The 23,187-nt window shown below is 43.6% G+C and overlaps 1 protein-coding gene across 3 annotated transcripts in view; it reads left to right on the forward strand.

The window, feature by feature from the left end:
* Nucleotides 1–23,187, forward strand: part of LOC126190702 (villin-1) — a 375,484-nt gene that overhangs the window by 209,627 nt on the left and 142,670 nt on the right. The window contains exon 1 of one of the 3 annotated variants that reach the window (XM_049931172.1): nucleotides 17,155–17,213. The exons of the other annotated variants lie outside the window; for them this stretch is intronic. The gene's annotated coding sequence lies outside the window, so the exon portion shown is untranslated. Of the gene's footprint in view, nucleotides 1–17,154; nucleotides 17,214–23,187 lie in introns of those variants that run through there. 3 annotated transcript variants of the gene reach the window in all.

Here is a 23,187-nt window from a genome sequence, read left to right on the forward strand (position 1 = left end):
CCTTTCTTTGAACTTTTTCGATATACTCAGTCAGTCCTATCTGGGTAGGATCCCACACCGCGCAGCAGTATTCTAAAAGAGGACGGACAAGCGTAGTGTAGGCAGTCTCCTTAGTAGGTCTGTTACATTTTCTAAGTGTCCTGCCAATAAAACGCAGCCTTTGGTTAGCCTTCCCCACAACATTTTCTATGTGTTCTTTCCAATTTAAGTAGTTGGTAATTGTAATACCTAGGTATTTAGTTGAATTTATGGCTTTTAGATTAGACTGATTTATCGTGTAATCGAAATTTAACGTGTTCCTTTTAGCAGTCATGTTGATGACCTCACACTTTTCGTTATTCAAGGTCAACTGCCACTTTTCACACCATTCAGATATTTTTTTAAAATCGTTTTGCAGTTTGTTTTGATCTTCTGATGACTTTATTAGTCGATAAACGACAGCGTCATCTGCAAACAACCGAAGACGGCCGCTCAGATTGTCTCCCAAATCGTTCATATAGATAAGGAACAGCAAAGGACCTATAACACTACCTTGGGGAACGCCAGAAATCACTTCTGTTTTACTCGATGACTTTCCGTCAGTTACTACGAACTGTGACCTCTCGGACAGGAAATCACAAATCCAGTCACATAACTGAGACGACATTCCATAAGCGCGCAATTTCAATACGAGCCGCTTGTGTGGTACAGTGTCAAAAGCCTTCCGGAAATCCAGAAATACGGAATCGATCTGAAATCCCTTGTCAATAGCACTCAACACTTCATGTGAATAAAGAGCTGGTTGTGTTTCACAGGAACAATGTTTTCTAAGCCCATGTTGACTGTGTGTCAATAGACAGTTTTCTTAGAGGTAATTCTTATGTTAGAACACAATATATGTTCCAAAATCCTGCTACATATCGATGTCAACGATATGGGCCCTACATTTAGTGGATTACTCATACTACCTTTCTTGAATATTGGTGTGACCTGTGCAACTTTCCAGTCATTGGGTACGGATCTTTCGTCGATCGAACGGTTGTCTATGATTGTTAAGTATGAAGCTAATGCATCAGCATACTACGAAAGGAACCTAACTGGTATACGTACAGTCTGGACCAGAAGAGTTGCTTTTATTAAGTAATTTAAGTTGCTTCAGTATCCCGAGGATATTTACTTCTACGTTACTCATGTTGGCATCTGTTCTTGATTCGAATTCTGGAATATTTACTTCGTCTTCTTTTGTGAAGGCATTTCGGAAGACTGTGTTTAGTAACTCTGCTTTGGCAGCAATGTCTTCGATAGTATCTCCATTGTTATCGCGCAGGGAAGGCATTGATTGTTTCTTGCCGCTAACATACTTCACATACGACCAGAATCTCTTTGGATTTTCTGCCAGGTTTCGAGAGAACGTTTCATTGTGGGAACTGTTAAAGGAATCTCGCATTGAAGTCAGCGCTAAATTTCGAGCTTCTGTAAAAGATCGCCAATCTTGGGGATTTTGTACAGAGAGGCCAAAGGAATTCAAAAGCGCAAAAAGAACTTTGATAGGAAAGAAGGATGGAAATTAGACAAGGTGTGGGCCTTGGTGCTAAATAAAACAAAGAGCGCCAAGTCTTCCTCACCACAAGCTCTATAGCATACATCGGCGCGAGACCACGATCTTACGCGGCCGTCTGGTGACGTCACGAACCGATTGTTGATTGTACACATACAAACAGTTCGGCTTGCTGAGCTTGTTTGAGACTGTAAACGCTTTCTTGTTCGTTCAAGTCTCTGGCGATGTCTCTAGCATTGGATACGAAACGTTATGCAGAGAATTAGGCCTTGTTCCACGGTCTAATGCCCACAAAAAAATAATCTATCAGCAATAACGCAAACAACAACCGTGAAAGTCTTCATTCTGTGATGAAAAAAGAAATAATACATAAAAATATCGTGCTTGACATTCTGCGACGTCAGAAAATCAGGTTCTGGTAGTGCGAACCACTGCCCTGTGTTAACTTGATCAGAACATGACAGACAGGTGTAGACACTTTGCTAAAGGGACGCCAGCGTGGCAGTCAGAGGGATGGATGGAGAGAAAGCCGGAGAGGCAGCAGTGAATCGTCGGGAGTGTTTGCGCAGAACTGACAAAAATTAAAAACTGCAGAAATGAACTCGAAGGTACGAGATATGTGCGACTATCACGAGTGAATAATAGGCCAAGTACTGTGTTCGTTTCGATGTTAACCGAACTGTCTAACGTGACAGATAAAGACGGTACAACTAGTACATTAAGAGCTGATGCCGAGAATCTGTGTTGTCAATAACAATTCGTAACTCAAAAACGAATTCATTTGTGAACTTCTTATTTAACATAATCATATTCCCACGAATACTGTGACAAAAATTTGCAGTAATGTCACCACGAGGGGAGCGACGCACTCAAAGTCAGGTTCGCTGTTCGTGCTACAAGTAAAACTGCCTGCTGTTATGCTCCAGAGGCCATCAGTTTGGGCGCAGAGGTCGGATCAAGTTATGCATTTAACACGCCAGTAGGATACAATATTCAAGAATGTACATTGAATATAGCACATTTTTCTATTAATATTAGGTGGGCAGATTGGAATAAAAATTACACATTTATGCAAAAAAGGGTTGAATGTTAGTTACAAAGGTATAAACAGTAAAAAAGACGGTTTCGTATTATAGACTTGGTATTCAGTAGTAATGCAGTTCATTTATGCTTGAATTTCAGTGCCCGTGTCAAACTAACTTTGTTTCAACACTATTATGCAGAGCTTTCCATGTTAACTTTTGTAACTGCACTCGGAGTATACTATGCTCTCAATATCTGTATTGGACACCATCAGTTTCCCTTAATTTGAAAAATATGCACTTATTTTTCACGGATATTTGAACAAGAACACAGCTCGATGCAACCCTAGTAGTGCAGGACAGGAAACCAATTGACACTGGCAGGCGCGTTAGTATCCTATTTAGTTTCTGCTCTTGTGAAGTGCGGAAGCATCGGTAAGAAATCGTATACCTTTCCTCGTTAAAGTATCTACCATTCATTGGTGCCCCGCTACATTATGGGTTTCTTTTAGTACTTTCATACGAATGGTAACGGATTAGATTTTCGATTCGATCGTTTTAGCCTGTAGTTTTGGCGTATTTTATGTGCTACAATAAATAATAATCGGAATTCATACTAAAAGCTGACAAATTTTGATCGAAATTTTGCCACAAAAATCCTGTATACAAAAGGAGGTCACGTGTTGCATGTCGCTATGAGTTGCGTGCAACAGTTTGTGTGCCACTTCGTGTTACATGTGAGTCGAGTCGTCTCATTAGTCAAACGTTCCCTTTCATTGACTGGAGTGCACTCAACTGGCAACTGCTGCACAAATTTCAGGACTGTGATGTTCGCAACGGAGACGAACTGTAGCTGACGTTACAACGAATCGTAAAATTCTTGTCAGAATAATACAAGTGAAATTAATTTACTCGAAGTTATCAGTCCGTGGTTATAATTATAGCGTACACGATGTACATTTTGCGGTATGTCATGCTATATGCTTCCTTGACCAAGGTACTGACATCTGTTTATGCATGTTGTAGGTCAATATTGAACTTCTGGAGATGACAGAGTGGTTATAAAATATGTCCGTCTTTTTTTTAACTTTTGTGATTGTATTCCCGATTCTTATTAATATCTGATTTCTTATTTTTCGGATCACACTTGTTGCCATATGCCATGGACGTTTGAAAACTCCTATGATTGTTATCAATAGAACGGAAAGCCTTACTATATCCCAGTTCCACCGTGTGCAATATCATGTGAAATCTCTTTGATACTTTACTTGTATTAAACCAGCATGACAATCCAAAGAATGGGTTTTTTAAATATTTGTTATTAATTTCTCGAGCAGGGCTCTTTTCACCCGTGATTTCATAAGGATGCAGGAAAATGGTGGATTGCACGTGGGCGGGTATATGTATATCAGACGCACTATCATTTCAGATGGATCTCAGAGATAAGACAAGAAGCTAGATCCACCATAATCACTAAAGGTCTAATAATTTCCAAATCTTTCCTGGCCTGTTAGAATTCATTCCCACTAGGAAATAGTGTAGGAAACGATTGTATGGTCCTATTGTGCGTGGACGCTACCTTCAAAGCCAATCAGTAAAACAGCTAAAATTCGGCACACGCAGATTTTCATACATCTCCAGTTACTCGTTCCACTCAGCAAGGAAAGCATCTATCGATTATCAGGATAATAATTTGATGCAGAGATGGAACTCGTGGTTTGCAAAAGGGAAAAAAAAGAATCTAAGTAAAAAAAAAGCATTAATTCTCTTGGTTAATAATTTAAGAAAATATGAGGATTACCTACATCTAAAAGCGGTATATGTTCACATTTAATTATCCGCACATCCGCACAATGCAGAACTTATTCATGGTGGGGATTACGGAAGTGAAACTGTTGCTTATGTAAAAAACACAAATACAAATCAATAAAAATGAGTCCTCAAGCAGTTCTCCTCCCAGCATAGAAATACACTCCTGGAAATGGAAAAAAGAACACATTGACACCGGTGTGTCAGACCCACCATACTTGCTCCGGACACTGCGAGAGGTCTGTACAAGCAATGATCACACGCACGGCACAGCGGACACACCAGGAACCGCGGTGTTGGCCGTCGAATGGCGCTAGCTGCGCAGCATTTGTGCACCGCCGCCGTCAGTGTCAGCCAGTTTGCCGTGGCATACGGAGCTCCATCGCAGTCTTTAACACTGGTAGCATGCCGCGACAGCGTGGACGTGAACCGTATGTGCAGTTGACGGACTTTGAGCGAGGGCGTATAGTGGGCATGCGGGAGGCCGGGTGGACGTATCGCCGAATTGCTCAACACGTGGGGCGTGAGGTCTCCACAGTACATCGATGTTGTCGCCAGTGGTCGGCGGAAGGTGCACGTGCCCGTCGACCTGGGACCGGACCGCAGCGACGCACGGATGCACGCCAAGACCGTAGGATCCTACGCAGTGCCGTAGGGGACCGCACCGCCACTTCCCAGCAAATTAGGGACACTGTTGCTCCTGGGGTATCGGCGAGGACCATTCGCAACCGTCTCCATGAAGCTGGGCTACGGTCCCGCACACCGTTAGGCCGTCTTCCGCTCACGCCCCAACATCGTGCAGCCCGCCTCCAGTGGTGGCGCGACAGGCGTGAATGGAGGGACGAATGGAGACGTGTCGTCTTCAGCGATGAGAGTCGCTTCTTCCTTGGTGCCAATGATGGTCGTATGCGTGTTTGGCGCCGTGCAGGTGAGCGCCACAATCAGGACTGCATACGACTGAGGCACACAGGGCCAACACCCGGCATCATGGTGTGGGGAGCGATCTCCTACACTGGCCGTACACCACTGGTGATCGTCGAGGGGACACTGAATAGTGCACGGTACATCCAAACCGTCATCGAACCCATCGTTCTACCATTCCTAGACCGGCAAGGGAAGGTGCTGTTCCAACAGGACAATGCACGTCCGCATGTATCCCGTGTCACCCAACGTGCTCTAGAAGGTGTAAGTCAACTACCCTGGCCAGCAAGATCTCCGGATCTGTCCCCCATTGAGCATGTTTGGGACTGGATGAAGCGTCGTCTCACGCGGTCTGCACGTCCAGCACGAACGCTGGTCCAACTGAGGCGCCAGGTGGAAATGGCATGGCAAGCCGTTCCACAGGACGACATCCAGCATCTCTACGATCGTCTCCATGGGAGAATAGCAGCCTGCATTGCTGCGAAAGGTGGATATACACTGTACTAGTGCCGACATTGTGCATGCTCTGTTGCCTGTGTCTATGTGCCTGTGGTTCTGTCAGTGTGATCATGTGATGTATCTGACCCCAGGAATGTGTCAATAAAGTTTCCCCTTCCTGGGACAATGAATTCACGGTGTTCTTATTTCAATTTCCAGGAGTGTATAACAACAAAAATAACAGAAGACCATCTACTAGATTAATTCAGAGTAAGCTAGGAATTGCAAATGACAGTTTCATGAACGGGGGCAGAAGCAAGCTCTATTCAATCTGTAGAAACCGGTTAAGTGCAATAAAATATTCCAATTGCGGCCTGACGATTAAATTTTACTTTGAAAAATACACACCACAGTTGCTGAAGAAATAACACCTTTGAATAATCATGAATTGTGAAGTTGTTCAACATTTTAGGGCTCAGGAAAGTGTAAGAACAGTATTTGCCCACTCTAGCAGGCTGAAAAAAAGCACAACGTGCAGATCCGCTTGCTACAGAAAGTCAGCGGATTCTCTCCCTCTTTTCGAAGTTACGGGCCTGTAGAGCGTAAACTATTTATTTGTGTAACGTAAGCTCCGTCCGCTGGCCCTGGTGGACACAGAAGTACCGAATGACCGCGGTGTCATCCTCTGCCAATGGCGTCATTGGATGCGGCTTGGAGAGGCGGGTAGCTTTTGTCAGTCTTCACGACCAAGAGTCGCTGCTACTTCGGTAGCTCCTCAGCTGGCATTCCGATTCTGAATCCACCCGTAAGCTTACACCATGTATAACACTTGCCTATCGATTGGGTGGAGTTCTTTAGTTGGATACTTTAATTGAATAAATTAATTTATCTCTGTGATATTTGATTCAAGTAAATCTTCACTCATCAAAACAGTGATTAAGGAACGCTTCTGACTACAAAATCAAACAGTGGTGTCAGTGAATTCAGTTCGTTAATCACAAGTAACCAAATTTCAGAAGAACTGAATTTAACAACAACTGAATTAATTTGGCAAACTTGAGTAAGCATCAGGAATGGGAATTCAAAGCTAACGCATATGTGAACAAAACATTTATGTTCGCAGAGGCCTCACCCTGATTGTCGTAGGTTTTTACGCAGAGGTATAAATACTACAGTAGGCTATGTGTATGTAACTATTGCCGGAGTTGAAAGTTTGTTGAACTTTTAACTGCAAACGAGTCTTCGAAATGAAGACTATACCCCAGGGGAAACTAAGGTCTCACACTGTTTACCTCACGGGGAGGAAATGCATGGTTGGTTGCGGATGTTGTATAAACTTCGGAGCCACAGAGTAAAATTGCAATATCCGTTGTAGTTTTTGGTGTGGTGTCATGATATAAATATGGTTCCAACGTTTATCAAAGTTGTGCTTGTTATTAATTCTACTGCCGGCAGTAGCATGAAACAAAGCGCCGGCCTAGCTCTTGTTAGCGAAAGGATACATTACATTCGTTTCCAAAGAATTGTTACTCCGAAAATTTTAGTTTTTTCTTGGGATTGGATGGGTGGTGCTTCATGCTCGCAGGATGACTGGGTATTTCATTCTGTAACTGTCCGGCGTTTGGTGAAGTTTGAACTTTTCAAAAATGTTCAAATGTATGTAAATTCCTAAGGGACCTAACTGGTGAGGCCATCGGTCCCTAGACTTACACACTACTTAAACTAACTTATGCTAAGAACAACACACATACCTACGCCCGAGGAAGGACTCGAACCTCCGGCTGGAGGGGCCGCGCAATCCGTGACATGGCGCCTCCAACCACGCGGCCACTCCGCGCGACTTCCCTCTCTCGGGTTCTAATACTATACGTCGACGTTCTGTGATGAATATCGCCGAGAAAGCTATAATTTTTGCATCAACCCCCCCCCCCCCAAATCGTTTGTCAGTGGTTGATATTACTTCTGTTGAACAGGCTGCCTTTAAACTACCTGCTAATGTTGTAGAGGAGGGGGCAGGCACGTCGTGTATCGGCTGGGTCACGTGCACCCAAGCAGCTGAGAGGGCTGCTTTCCGTTCACTTAGAGTCGATCCGGATATTGTTATTTTACCTGTGTTTTGGACAAGCAGGATTACGTTCCAAAGATGCAATGTTTTCTGTCTGGTTTAGGGTATTGCAGGATCGGTGCTGATTCCACAAAATTTGTTGAGAGGAAAACTAACAGTCTTCTGAAGAAAAGTCCCTTACTGCAGGAGACTATCAGGAGTCTCAGTTCTTATTGCGCCGTATCCGTAGATTATATGGCCTCCACAAGATCTACAACCAAGGGCTTCCTTTTCCTCCGATTGTGAATAACAATGGAATGCGTTCGAATGAATCCGATATTCTAGTAAGTTTCGATGTGGTCTCTCTCTTCACTCGTGCCCTCTGTCTGACCCATTGTGGTTGATTTAGGCTAGGTTTGGTGCTGAATTAACGAACCTATTTCGACATGAGCTGAGTTCCACTTACTTTTTATTCAGCGACCAGTACTACGAGCAGACAGATGGGGTTGCGATGGAAAGCCCGTTGTCACCTATTAGTGCCAATTTGTTTATAGAAGATTTCGAGGAACGTGCCTTGGAGTCGGTGGCTTTTAAACCTGCATGTTTAATCAGATACATAGACGATACTTTTGTTGTTCGGCCTCATGGCAGTGAGAATTTGAAAGACTTTTTGGAATACCTGAATTCAGTCCACTCGAATATTCGTTTCACGATGGAGATGGAAGGGGATGACTGTCTTCCCTTCCTTGGTGTGTTGGTGAGGAGAAAGGTGGATGGTACGTTGGGACATGGCGTTTAGAGGAAGCCTACTCATATTAACTTGCGTCTGCAGGCTGAAGTTGTCACCATCCGGCTCAAAGCGGAGGGCTACTTCGTACCTTGGCTCACAGGGCCCATTTCATCTCGGACCCCGAGAGTATGTCAGCTGAATTAGCCCATCCTTAAGTCACCTTTCGTCAGAATGGTTTTAGTGAAAGACAGATCAGACGTGCGTTCCTTTATCGAACAACTGTGCACTGGGTGAGTCATGATAATACCAAGGTGGCACCAAAATCTACGGCCTTTTCACCTAACGCAGGAAGCATTTCGAACAGAATTGGTTGTACTTTGCGGAAATATGATGTGAAATGTGTTTTTCGACCATCATATAAGACCAGAATCGTTTTAGGGTCCTTAAAGGAAGGTCTCGGTTTGCATAAGGTGGGTATCTACCGTATTCCATGCAGTTGTGGCATGTCATATATTCGTCAATCAGAACTGTGAATGCCCGGTGTACTGAGCATAAGTGTCATAGGCGCCTACAAAAGCCGAGCGAATCCGCCATTGCAGGACATAAATGAAATGTATTCGCAGTTGCGAATATGGAAAACCATCAGTTGTATAAAGGGAATGGCATCAATGAAAATGTGTGTTGGACGGGAAGCAGGACCAGAACCGGATTTCTCTCTCACCGCGAGCGGACGCCTTGCCATTTGGCTATCCGAGCTGACTCAAGACCAAACCCAAACTTCCACGTGTCGTCAACCATGTGTCTGCAACCTGTACTCGTACATATATTGAGTATTTTCCCGTACAAGGGAGACATTTTACTTGAAAGTCAGTTTCCCGGTGTCGACGGGTAAATACGATATTGCAATGACTGTGTTATTCCGAACTGCGATGCAACGTTCCTTCGGACAACGGGAAAGCGACTTTCAAGTAAAATGTCTCCCCTGTATGGGAATATAAATAATGTACGTACGAGTACAGGTTGTAGACAGATGGTTGACGAGATATGGAAGTTTGGGTATGGCCGTGAGCCGTGCACGGGTAGCCAAACGGAAAGTCGACCGCTGGCGATAAGCGGGAAAACCGGCTTCGAGTCCCGGTCAGACACAAATGAATTGTTATTCCATCATACAGCTGATGGTTGTCCATATTCGCAACTGTGAATACATTTCATGTATTTCATAACGACTGTATTCCCCGCTGTGCCTGTTCGTCGTGCATTCGGGAGGACGACGGTTCAATCCCGCGCCCGACCATCCTGATTTAGGTTTTCCGTGATTTCCCTAAATCGCTTCAGGCAGATGCCGGGATGGTTCCTTTCAAAGGGCACGGCCGACTTCCTTCCCCGTCCTTCCCTAATCCGATGAAACCGATGACCTCGCTGTCTGGTCTCCTCCCTCACAACAACCCAACCCCAACCTATTTCTCGAACTTCCATGCATGTCCGAAGGAACATTGCATCATAACTCGGAATAGCACAGGTACTGCAATATAGTGTTACAGAACATTGTCTTGGCACCAGTCATCCTATCAAATATAAAAACACGGAGATTCTGGCATGCACTTCCAGCTACTGAGATAGTATTGTTAAAGAAGTTGTTGAAATTATATTACACTACTTGCCATTAAAACTGCTACACCACGAAGACGACGTGCTACAGACGCGAAATTTAACTGACGGGAAGAAGAGCATTCACACAAGGTTGGCGCCGGTGGCGACACCTACAACGTGCTGACATTAGGAAAGTTTGCAACCGATTCCTCATACACAAACAGCAGTTGACCGGCGTTGCCTGATGAAACGTTGTTGCGATGCCTCGTGTAAGGAGGAGAAATGCGTACCATCACTTTTCCGACTTTGATAACGGTCGGATTGTAGCCTATCGCGATTGCGGTTTAACGTATCGCGACATTGCTGCTCGCGTTGGTCGAGATCCAATGACTTTTAGCAGAATATAAAATCGGTGGGTTCAGGAGGATAATACGGAACGCCGTGCTGGATCCTAACGGCCTCGTATCACTAGCAGTCGAGATGACAGGCATCTTATCCACATGGCTGTAACGGATCGTGCAGCCACGTCTCAATTCCTGAGTCAACAGATGGGGACGTTTGCAAGACAACAACTATCTGTACGAACAGTTCGACGACATTTGCAGCAGCATGGACTATCAGCTCGGAGACCATAGCTGCAGTTACCCTTGACGCTGCATCACAGACAGGAGCGCCTGCGATGGTGTACTCAACGACGAACCTGGGTGCACGAATGGCAAAAGGTCATTTTTTCGGATGAATCCAGGTTCTGTTTACAGCATCATGGTGGTCGCATCCGTGATTGGCGACATCGCGGTGAACACACATTGGAAGCGTGTATTTGTCATCGCCATACTGGCGTATCACCCGGCGTGATGGTGTGGGGTGCCATTGGTTACACGTCGCGGTTACCTCTTGTTCGCATTGACGGCACTTTGAACAGTGGACATTACATTTCAGATGTGTTACGACCCGTGGCTCAACCATTCATTCCATTCCTGCGAAACCCTACATTTCAGTTGGATAATGCACGACTGCATGTTGCAGGTCATCTACGGGCCTTTCTAGATACAGAAACTGTTTGACTGCTGCCCTGGCCAGCACATTCTCCAGATCTCCCACCAATTGAAAACGTCTGGTCAATGGTGGTCGAGCAACTGGCTCGTCACAATAGGCCAGTCACTACTACTCTTGATCAACTGTGGTATCGTGTTGAAGCTGCATGGGCAGCTGTACCTGTACACACCATCCAAGTTCTGTTTGACTCAATGCCCAGGCTATCAGAGGTGGTTGTTCTGGGTTCTGATTTCTCAGGATCTATGCACTCAAATTGCGTGAGAATGTAATCACATGTCATTTCTAGTATAATATATTTGTCCAATGAATACCCGTTAATCATCTGCATTTCTTCTTGGTGTAGCAATTTTAATGGCCAGTAGTGTAGCAAGTAGCCTTACAAATACAGATGGTGGTTTTTGTTTAAATTCTGCATGGAATCCTGCTCTCTCACTTTTTAAAAAAAGGGAAGTTCCCACTATCTCATCCATTGATTATTAATTTTGCTATCAATAACGTCTTGTCGGTCATCCTTGGTTTGTAACGACGCTAGTGTTTTCAGTGTGTGTGTGTGTGCGTGTGTGTGTGTGTTACCTTTTTCGGAGTTTCTCTGAAAACCGAGGTATTAAATTCGCTTGCACTGCGCTTATTTACTTCAGTTTTGCTGGAAAATGGCAGTGTGTGCTCCTATCGAAATATCGGTGGTTTTGGACATCACTCGACTGCACTCTCGTAAGGTATTTGAACAAGACTTAAATTACCGAACGTCATCATGGAAACTTCACCTTTCCATAAAGTTCTCTTGGCTGCTGCGGCTGTGTCCCCCCATACTTAGAATAAGCAACAGATGGCCGAAGTGGCTGCATCATCGGTCACTGCCTTGGTACCAACAGCTCGTCTCTACCTGCGTCTAAGCTCAACTCAGCCGGATGACAGCCTCTTGTCCCGGGCGTGCAGAAGTTCTAAAGAAACGTGGACATAGAGATTATAAAATATGGAAGACAGTGACTACCTGCAGAGCGCATCCAGTAAGGAAAACTTTGAGCCCTGTCTTTTTTGGCGTTGCGTAATTTTGATTGGCTGAATATTAATTCTTGTGAGTGCTGTCCAGTAAGATGATTTTTTTTTTAACAATATGCAGGTTTCCTTTCCTTATTCGAATTTCAGGTGGTTAACCGGTTACAAAAATGTTACCTTGGGGCTCCAAAACATGTACGATTTACTCCCTTCCCTTGCCTACCTTCGTGCAGCGGCAAGTACGGTTGGGGCTCTGTAGGCACAGTCACACTCTCTACTTAAACTTCTACATTATTTGCGTGCACCAGCAGCAGTTGTCTTCACGTCGCGTTAAACATTCAGTCTCGCATCACTCGGTTGGGTGTTGGTGTCTCACGTACCACAAAGAAGTAACAATTTTCTGTTTCCATTTCATGGGGTGGACTCCTTGGGGATTTGTAGGCTACAGCATGTCCCTGACCCCCTTTCAATCTGATTCCTCAGCGGCCTCTGATGTAGCTGCACGTGCAATTTAACACGGGGAAATCCAAATCTAAATAATTATGTGTTGGCAATTACTAATGCTATTTCGCATTTCATTATCCAGTGGGGATGAATTTATTCTGATTTAATGCGACTCTTTCTCAAGGGTTTTACACAAGTTTGTGGCAGTTTGTTTAAAACAGTTGTGTAACACAACCCATTCTAGCCATGGTGACCACTCTGGTACGGTGGTGAACATTTGGCTATGAATGACAAGTAATTCTGGAGAACATCACAGTCTGTTATAATATTTATAGAACGAGAAGACACTGTGCTCTGAAAGCTAGATGACAGCTATACATACCATTATCTGCTGAGCGAATATAAAGTGTAATCGACACTGCGATTGCTTCCAGTGGTGAACGTATCGAATCTACTTGAACCGTGGAGGAATAACGCTTACAACCTGTACATAATCTGCAGTTTCTAAACATTACCTTACTGCAGCTACTGGTGATACACTGTGCCCAAAAATAGAAGAACATCAGTCGTTCGTCTTTTCAAAGACCTCTTTTGATGCTATCGTAACGGTAGTGTTTGTCTTCGTTGTAAGCTATACACTTATATAAAAGATACACTAAGGCGGAATTGGTTTGTATTACTTCTAAGGCACGGTGATTTTTCTTTTCATTTATTCCCTCACATGGAGAAAGATTGGCCACTAGGGTGTACTAGTTCTGTAGACCTATGAGCTTATTGGATACTATTGCGACGCAACGTGTTTCTTGTCCAATCTTCAATGTATATCACTTTCTTCGATGGGTAATTGTTGGGATATGTCGGGGACGGTTCCTATTTTCACCTTACGACGATGGAAAACGTGCAAAACCGTAGCCTGGAGCCGCATGGTAAATGATAGTGTTAAGTTTATGAATCATTTGATGTAGCACATATTCAGATCTGAAGCTTACTGCAGAGATATTTCATGTTGTCGGAGTTGATGCTGTGAGAAGGTCAGTCCAAGAAAACCCCCTCATTTGCTTGGTATCACGTTACAGGATACTTTCTTTGTAAGCAGGGACATTAATATGCCCATACAGAAAAAGTCCGATTCTAAATTATTGTTACATTTTTTTTGTAATTATGCTACTGTCTAAAATGCTTTTATGAGTTACGGCGTTGAGTGTGCCAGCCATCAAAATAAATGATCCGTGTCTATACGAAGAGAGGGAGCCTTAATTATTCACCACAGCTCTTGACTGAATGTCACTGTACTGACAACAGACAGATAAACAGCATTCATCAGGCAAGTTCGTACACGACCACCTGATTCCAGTTAGTGCACCGTGGCTAATCACTCCATAATATTTTCTCCCACTGCTCCAAAGATCGCTACACTACACTAAGCACCTTTGTATCGATTGGTTCTCACAGTATGGTAATTTCATGTCAGTTTTTTCATAGGTTCATCACATCAATATTTTGATTTAATGATTACTTGAAGCTTCCACTTCACAAAAAGATGTTATTAACGGAAAAGCAATTAAAACCACAAATTGGGGAGAACCAAGGAGTTTTAAAACTAAGCAGATCATGCGCGGAACAAATTTTCAATCTGAAACTGGTATAATCGCCTATAAAAAAAACAAAAAACAAAAAAAAAAAAGACAGACAAGTTCGTAGACTCTAAGAAAGCCTATGATGTAGTACAGAGACCAAAACCTTCAAATGTGGAAGAGATAAGTCAGGATAGAAAATTCAGTGAGCTGATTAAACAGACGCTAACCAACACTATATCAAAGGTGAGGTTCAGAGGGAACCCTCCAGTCTTTCAAGATCATAACCTAAGTCATAAAGGAAGAGAGCCTCTCGTCTGGTTCTTCAACGGTGTCTTTGATAAGATTGAAAAACTTCGATAGAAGGAAAAAGAATTACAGGAAGAATGGGCATTTGCAGACGATGTTGCGAAATTGATTAGTCACCTATTCTAATGAACTGAGAAACTACGCTGCTGCATACCTCTGTCATGAATACAATGTACGCACATCAAACAAAGTTTTGCATCACCCCAGTTCCCAGAAATCCTGAAGATAGACGTTGACTGTGGATATTGTCCCTTTGACTGTTCAGAGATGTCACTAAACCCGCCCAAAGATATAAACAACCATGCATTAGCAGCGCCTATTAGACGGAGGGGGTCCGACAGCCGATCAGTTCCAGTCGCCCCACCAGGAAGGAGGTACACGGCTCCTGTTGCTTGTAGTTCAACCATGCATAGACGATGAATACCGGGGTTCGATCGCTTCAGCATTGTTACTTTGTGCTAGGAACGGCTCTCAACAAGGGAAGTGTCCAGGCGTCTCGGAGTGAACCAAGGCGATGTTGTTCGGACATGGAGAAGATGCAGAGAGACAGGAACTGTCGATGACGTGCATCGCTCAGGCTGCCCAAGAGCTACTACTAACAGCAACGCCACCATGTTGAATAATGCTTTTCGTGAAGCCACAGGACGTCGTGTTACGACTCAAACTGTGCGCAATAGGCTGCATGATGCGCAACTTCACTCCCGATGTCCATGGCGAGGTACATCTTTGCAACTACGACACCATGCAGTGCGGTACAGATGGGCCCAACAACATTCCGCATGGACCACTCTGGACTGACATCACGTTCTCTTCACCGATGAGTGTTACATATGCTTTCGAAGAGACAACGGACGGAGACGTGTTTTGAGGCAAACCGGTAGATTGAACGCCTTGGGCACACTGTCCAGCGAGTGCAGCAAGGTGGAGGTTCCCTGCTGTTTTAGGTTGCATTATTTGGGGCCGACGTACGCCGCTGGTGGTCATGAAATGCGCCGTAACGGCTGTACGATACGTGAATGCCATCCTCCGACCGACAGTGCAACCTTATAGTCAGCATATTGGCGAGGCATTCGTCTTCATTGACGACAATTCGCGACCTCATCGTGCACATCTTGTGAATGACTTCCCTCAGGATAACGACATCGCTCGACTAGAGTGGCCAGCATGTTCTCCAGATATGAACCCTATCGAACATGTCTGAGACTGAAAAGGGCTGTTTATGAACGACGTGACCCACCAATCACTCTGAGGGATCTACGCCGAATCGCCGTTGAGGAGCGGGACATTCTGCACCAACAGTGCCTTGATGAAGTTGCGGTTAGTATGCCACGATGAATACAGGCATGCATCAATGCAAGAGGACGTCCTGCTTGGTATTAGAGGTACCAGTGTGTACAGAAATCTGGACCACCACCTTTGAAGGTCTCGCTGTATGGTAGTACAACATGCAGTGTGTGGTTTTCATGAGCAATAAAAAGGGCGGAAATGATGTTTACGTTGATCTTTATTCCAATTTTCTGTACAAGTTCCGGATCTCTCGGAACCGAGGTGATGCAAAATTTTTTTTGATGAGTGTTTATGACCAACATTTCCTAGATGGATGACATGAGCAGGTTTTAAGAAACCTAAGTGAACTGATAGGAACTAGTTTGACAGAAACAGAAGTTTTGGAAATATGAATGAACAAGAAGAATTTAGCATAAAGACTCACTATACGCACTTAAAAGAGGGACCAAATTTTGATCAATACAAAATTAAGACATTACCTGATAGTGATATGCCTTGAAGCCTTATACACAGTAGGAACTCTGCATCTCGTTTGAACAGGATTACTTCGGAGAGTAAAACTTGTGAAACAATTTTCAGGAGGATATTGGGGCCTTGAAGAAAAAGAGACTGTCTGTACAGAAGACACATCGATAGAGAGGATAAAGAGGATCTCGAGCTCCATCAGGAAAAGGACAATACTCTTCTGATACATCCTCAGAGTGGACCAGAGGATGTTGACACAACAGATAATATAATTTCTCGTATACCAAAAATACGCTAGATACAAGAGATAAAAAGAGGTCTGGACGAAATGGGAGTGAAACAGACTACTAAAAAGCGATTTTCAAATGAAAATTCAGACGCATAAGTTTTCAGGAGAGTATTACGACACAGGACAAACGCAACATGGATAGAAGAGCGGAGAAGCTTGCAGAGTATGAGGAGGATAAAGACTAGAAGAAACGAAGCTTATCCGAATTAAAGTGGGCCTCAGACGGCCAAAACGAAAAGGGGTGGTTTTTGTAGTAGTAGGATTAGTAGTGATATGGAGCTCCGATGAAATATCTGTGATGCAGTACTCGAATTTGTGGTCTCTCATAATCACATACCGTCCCAACTCAATAATTTCCGTCTATTGACTCATACTGACAGATACCGCCTGCAACTTTGACCCTTTGATGCTTAGCACAAAATTCACTTAGTGGGAGGTTCGGAGACTTTAGGTCGCAAAGAATGGATGCGGTTCTGGAGTCTGTTTACGTGCGTTAGGATATTAACCTCGTACTCGTTTGTGGTCGGTTTCGTGCGAGGTGTGGATGCGGGTGGGCGTGGCAGGCGATGTCGGACGGTGTGACGCGGCGGTGACGCGGCCGGCTGGCTGCAGATAGCGGCGTCGCGGCGGCCGGCGCCGACAGTCTGCCACCAGCAGCCGCCGCTACGCCACCTGCTCTTCGGCCCTACTACCAGCTCCTCCGTAAGTTATCCACACATCGTTCTTCTTCGCTTTCTGTGGGTCGGGCAAAGCGAGGATGCATTTGTAAACAAGCTCACTCTTCAAATGACAACTTAACGACACGAATCCTCCAACTTGTTCTGTACGTTATTCAACAGGCGAGGAAAGTAGTTAGGTTCCAGAGGTACTGTAACAGTATCGATCGAGATGACGCCATGATCAAAAAACCGAAAGAGTATTCGGAAAAAATTGCATCCGAAAACACCTCCGTCTGCCTTTCATTTACGTTGTCGCTGTTTCCCTAAACCATTTCAGGTTAATTGGCCGGTGTTTCCTCCGGTACAGCGACCGGCTTCCTACTTATATTACAATTAGTCCACTTGAGCTCCTACTGTATTTACGCTTGGAAACATAATAATTTTAAAATGTGTGTTCCAGTCAATATCATCAAAGCATTTTCTAAATCTCTAAACGTTGTAAATGTGGGTTTGGCTTTTTTCGATTATTCTTCTAAACGCTGTAAATGTGAGTTTGCCTTTTTTAGAAGTTTCTTCTAAAAATGTTTCAGAGTCGGTATTGATCCGTATATTTTTACAGTCTCCAAAATCCAAACTGATCTTTGCCTATATAGATTTGTGTCAGTCGTTACGATCTTCTGCGAATAAAAATTCATATTTTGCAACCATTAGTTGTTAAATTTACGGTTTTGTGATGAACCTGTCGACAGCTGTCCTTTTTTTTTGTATTCGGAGTATTACATTATTCTTGAAGTCTGAGGGTATTTCCCCTGTCTCGAGTGGAAAGTAGACAAGTTTTGTCATGGTTCGTTTTTCCAAAAATCTAGCGAATGTCGTCTATTCCAGGTGGCTTATTTCGACTCAAGCCTTTAACTACTCTATCTCGCATTGTTACATCCCCCTTCTTTTCATCAAACTCCTCTTCCTTTAACATCACATTCGCTTCGAGTTTCGTACTTTTGTATAGCTCAGCTCATCTGTGGCTTCCTTCCACATTTTAGCATTTCCTTCTCCGCTTAATACTGGCGTCATATCTGAGAACCTGATCTCCTCTTTCCTTCAGTGATGTCTTTAACCTTCCGGTAATCATACATCTTTCTACATGTTTCCAGTGAGTAAGTCACCGGATTAGTTTCTGGAACAAGGTAAACAAATGTTCGTTAGCCCATCAGTGTTTAGGTGTTCCACGTGTCTCCTAAATCGATTGCACAGAATTCTAAGACGATTATGTCATCACCCTTCTACAATCTGAACTAGTGTACCTTCTCTAATAACACTGAAACTGAAAGGACGTTAACCTCAATTCTGCCTTGCCCTCGATGTCGACAAACCTGAAATTCTAAAATTAGTTTTTCCTTCTGTCCGCCGGCCGGTGTGGCCGAGCGGTTATAGGCGCTTCAGTCTGGAACCACGAGATCGCTACGGTCGCAGGTTCGAATCCTGCCCCGGCATGGATGTGTGTGATGTCCTTAGGTTAGTTAGGTTTAAGTAGTTCTAAGTTCTAGGGAACTGATGAGCTAAGATGTTAAGTAGCATAGTGCTCAGAGCCATTTGAATCATTTGGACCTTCTGTCCTATCTACGGCTTTTCTAGTGGCTCTTTCGGCAATTGCACCATCTTAATTCACAAGAGGATTTTGCAGAACTGCGTAAAATAGTTTCATTTTGTTTATGGTTACCACACGACACCTTCATTCCCTAGGGACAATATCTAATTTCCTGCGTGTACTCTGGGCAACGTTTTAAACACAGGGATGTTGAAATTTACCCGTGAGCGAGTGAAGCGGCTGTATGACGATTAATTGTACGTTTTTGTAGTTCTTAGAACCTCTCTCATCTTAAACTCATGGTTTCTGCATCAAAACGCTGGAGGAACAAGCTTTATTAACGTTAACGGCTTCCATTGAGAGGAACCTTGTTCTTCGTATTTGTTGCATGTCATTTCATTAATTGAGTTGATTACTTTGTTAGGGCCCTGAATCATTGTATCGAATTTATTTTATGTGCATATTGACTTCAGGGGGCCATAAAATGAGCTCATAGTAATTTTGCAGGTACTCTTTTTCAGCAGATCAATACTTGCTGTACACAAGAACGAAGTCGAGCCAACCGCTAGTTTTTCTATCTATAATATCGCCATGTTGCTTTATACTTCACGAATACTTCTGACTGTTACTGCACTGTATGACAGAATAATTCTACACGGACTACACGTCCTTATAAAAGCAACCATTGCGCCAACTCCCTCGGTCTCTGACACTGTATTTGGAGAGCAGGGCTCTGTTTGCTGTCCAGATATCCCTATTTACGTTTCCGTTATTTCCCCAAATCACTTCAGGTGAATTCCAGGGTGGGTCCTTCACCGAAACACTAACGAAGTTCTTACTTCATACTGGTGCTATAAAATTAGTGCTACGCCTGTTGTAACTGCGGTGTAGACTAGACGTTAATGTCTAACGACCCCGCCTCCTACACAAAATCAGCAACACCAACTACTTTTCAGTTGTCAACTGGCTTTATTTCCTTTTTATGTACTTGCAAACATTTGGTTATGTTTATCACCAAATGTCGTTCACCATACGAGGCAAAAACCTTTTGTACACGGTGCTGTATTCGGTATTTTTCGTTGGTATTGCTTCCTTACAAACATGTCTTGCAAATAAAGCACTCAAGCAGACTGTGGTTATCAGCATTCTTTGATACCTTCAGTTGAACGTAGATGCCGATGAATAATTGGAATCGTACGTGATTACCTGACATCGTAAAAAATTGTTGTAATGCCAAAAGTCTAACAAAATAGCCAGGTGGCATAAAAATGTGATCTTGAGTCCATCTGTCGTAGTGCCGCATCTGTTCTACACAGTCACGATGTTATCAGCCAATTAATGTAGAATCTCTGACCAACAGGATGAGTAGAAAAGATTGCGTCGCACAACGAGGAAGATACTTAATATGCATGGGGATACGTTAGCTGTTCCTGTATAAAGAAATATGACGAGACACACGAGGGGAATTACATTAATCGAGACACGCGAGGTAATAATTTTGTAGGAAAAACCGCGTTGCGAACACCACGCAGTAATTCTGCTCTAGTCGGCTCGATACACAGTTACATGCAGCCTGACAGCTTCATTACAATATTTTCTACGCTCATAAAGTAAATCACATTATTTTTGTACAACCGAAAGTTCCGTAGCCAACGTCCTTTTTCTAGTAGAATTTGAGATTCTAATGGCTGCTGCCGCCCAGCACTATACCACTGTATTCGTAAGATCAGTCATTGTCTGGGTCTACACAGGAAACAGTCCACGATAACTATCGTGTGAACTTTGCCATGTGAATTTTTGCGCACTCAGTGCATTCTGTGGGAGACTTGTTACCTCTCTTCCTGCTTGAGCATCTGACCCGCTACCCTATTACCGGCAACTACTGCAGATATCCTTTACACAAGCACTTACTATGCTCTCAGTACCAGATAACCCTTTATTGAGAGGGTATCAGGGAAAGTGAGGAAGCAACCTTCATCTCGTACATGAGGTCACGGATAACTTTGAGGTAGGCGCCACTTGGTTCGTGTAGCACTTTGAACAGTTGCGAATCAAATGCTAAGCTAATGGAAATTTAAATGTCATAGGCCGACAAAACTAAAATTCTACGAAAGACTTTTTTATATATACCACAAAAGGTCGCTGTTAAAGTTTCTTTTGCTGCGACCAATTTCGAATTTTCGTCGTGATTTAGCAGATCTTACAGCTAAGTGGTATAAACCACGTACCCATAGTTACATTGTGTGTCAGATATATAGCTACTGTAGTGAGAGCAAGTGGGCCTCGAGCGTGGCAGACCCAAGCTGAAACGTATCGAAGCTTCTTAAAAAGAACTTAACTTTATTTGTCTGAGGAGTCATGGGTGGTCCCAGTGAAAAATTAAAAACAGTCTCGTAACTCTTTATCACAAAACTACTCTAAATGCTACACAAAGAATGAAACTGCATTCAACGACGAAGCAGAAATTGTTGTTTATGCAGACTGTAGTTCGAACGTAATGATTGGATTAGTACGATTTCTATTGGGTCTCCAGATTTCAACCATTCTATGCGAACCGAGAGAGGAAGAAAAAACGCCACTATGAAGATTTATATCCGTATAAATCACGGTCGACTAATTTTCGTGGGATGTTAACAGATCTCAGAACGGTGCACTTTTCCTTCCTGTGAGCGCTGTAAATAGCATTTAGCTCTAGTTCACAGAGTAAGTTGTTTTATTCACATCCCCATGCTAAAAATTTATCCCAATGACGCCTTAAATGGAAACTGAAGCAGCAGTCATTCGACAGAGAAGCTTCCTACGTATATGAGAGTGCCACGGTGTTTGATCATCATAACAACTGACATATTATTAACGTCATAGGACTACACAAAAAACGATAGAAACTGTTACTACGGTGTATTGGCCACAGGCAGATGACCTCGAAACAGTCAGTCGTTCTTTTTAAGATGAGTCTTGCAGTATGCTTTGCTATATTGGAAACTTCACGGCAGAAAGAGAATGGACTTTGTTTATTATGTACAAATGCACAACCCATTAATTAAATATTAATATACAAGACCAGTAAACATTCCTAACACTTTGTACCACGCGAAGTTCTCCGATGCCTTTGTTTTCTACATCATTAGATAATCCACTATTCTGCACAAGGAACTTCATTTTTACTTTACGTTACGTTCATCCTGAACTTTAGTTCCGATATCTGCTTACTTTAGTGTATTGTTCTAGAACATAACATGAGAAGGCATTCAGCTTTCTTCATTTCCCGATGCTAACTTAATCCCTCTATGATGTTCTCCAGACGCGATTTAAAAAATTCTGCTGAGGGTATTAGGGTATTGATTATTCTTAGTTATACGAATTGTGTATCTGTAATGATTTCCCGTACACTCGTTTTAAGGAATGAAAAGTAATTATATAATGAAGGACTAGGGTGTTCAAATTCACGTTATGCTTTTCCATTTTAAGTTTTCTTCACTTCAGACGATTGTTGGGAGTGATTCCTCCAACAAGTCTACAGCTAATATTTTCCCAAAACTCTAATGTCTCTAATGATAATGATGCTAAAATTTCTAATTTTATCACTCTCCTCTCGTCCTCCTCCTACTCTCCTCCTCCTCCCCCTTTCTTCTTCTTCTTCTTCTTCTCCTTCTTCTTCTTCACTTTCGTCCTCGTATTTTGTTAGAATTGGAACACGAATGAGAGGTGCCGATACTGCGTACAAACTGACTTCGGTGAAGTTGAAACTCTTTCAGTGATAGCGGCAAATAATCACGAATCGTCAGTCCAGGGAGTGGCCAAGTTCTTCGCAATGTCGGTCGGATATAGACAGGCAGTAGGGTTCAACACACGTAAAATATATACACTCCTGGAAATTGAAATAAGAACACCGTGAATTCATTGTCCCAGGAAGGGGAAACTTTATTGACACATTCCTGGGGTCAGATACATCACATGATCACACTGACAGAACCACAGGCACATAGACACAGGCAACAGAGCATGCACAATGTCGGCACTAGTACAGTGTATATCCACCTTTCGCAGCAATGCAGGCTGCTATTCTCCCATGGAGACGATCGTAGAGATGCTGGATGTAGTCCTGTGGAACGGCTTGCCATGCCATTTCCACCTGGCGCCTCAGTTGGACCAGCGTTCGTGCTGGACGTGCAGACCGCGTGAGACGACGCTTCATCCAGTCCCAAACATGCTCAATGGGGGACAGATCCGGAGATCTTGCTGGCCAGGGTAGTTGACTTACACCTTCTAGAGCACGTTGGGTGGCACGGGATACATGCGGACCTGCATTGTCCTGTTGGAACAGCAAGTTCCCTTGCCGGTCTAGGAATGGTAGAACGATGGGTTCGATGACGGTTTGGATGTACCGTGCACTATTCAGTGTCCCCTCGACGATCACCAGTGGTGTACGGCC

The sequence above is a fragment of the Schistocerca cancellata genome, chromosome 6 (genome assembly GCF_023864275.1).
Source record: "Schistocerca cancellata isolate TAMUIC-IGC-003103 chromosome 6, iqSchCanc2.1, whole genome shotgun sequence".
NCBI lineage: Eukaryota > Metazoa > Arthropoda > Insecta > Orthoptera > Acrididae > Schistocerca > Schistocerca cancellata.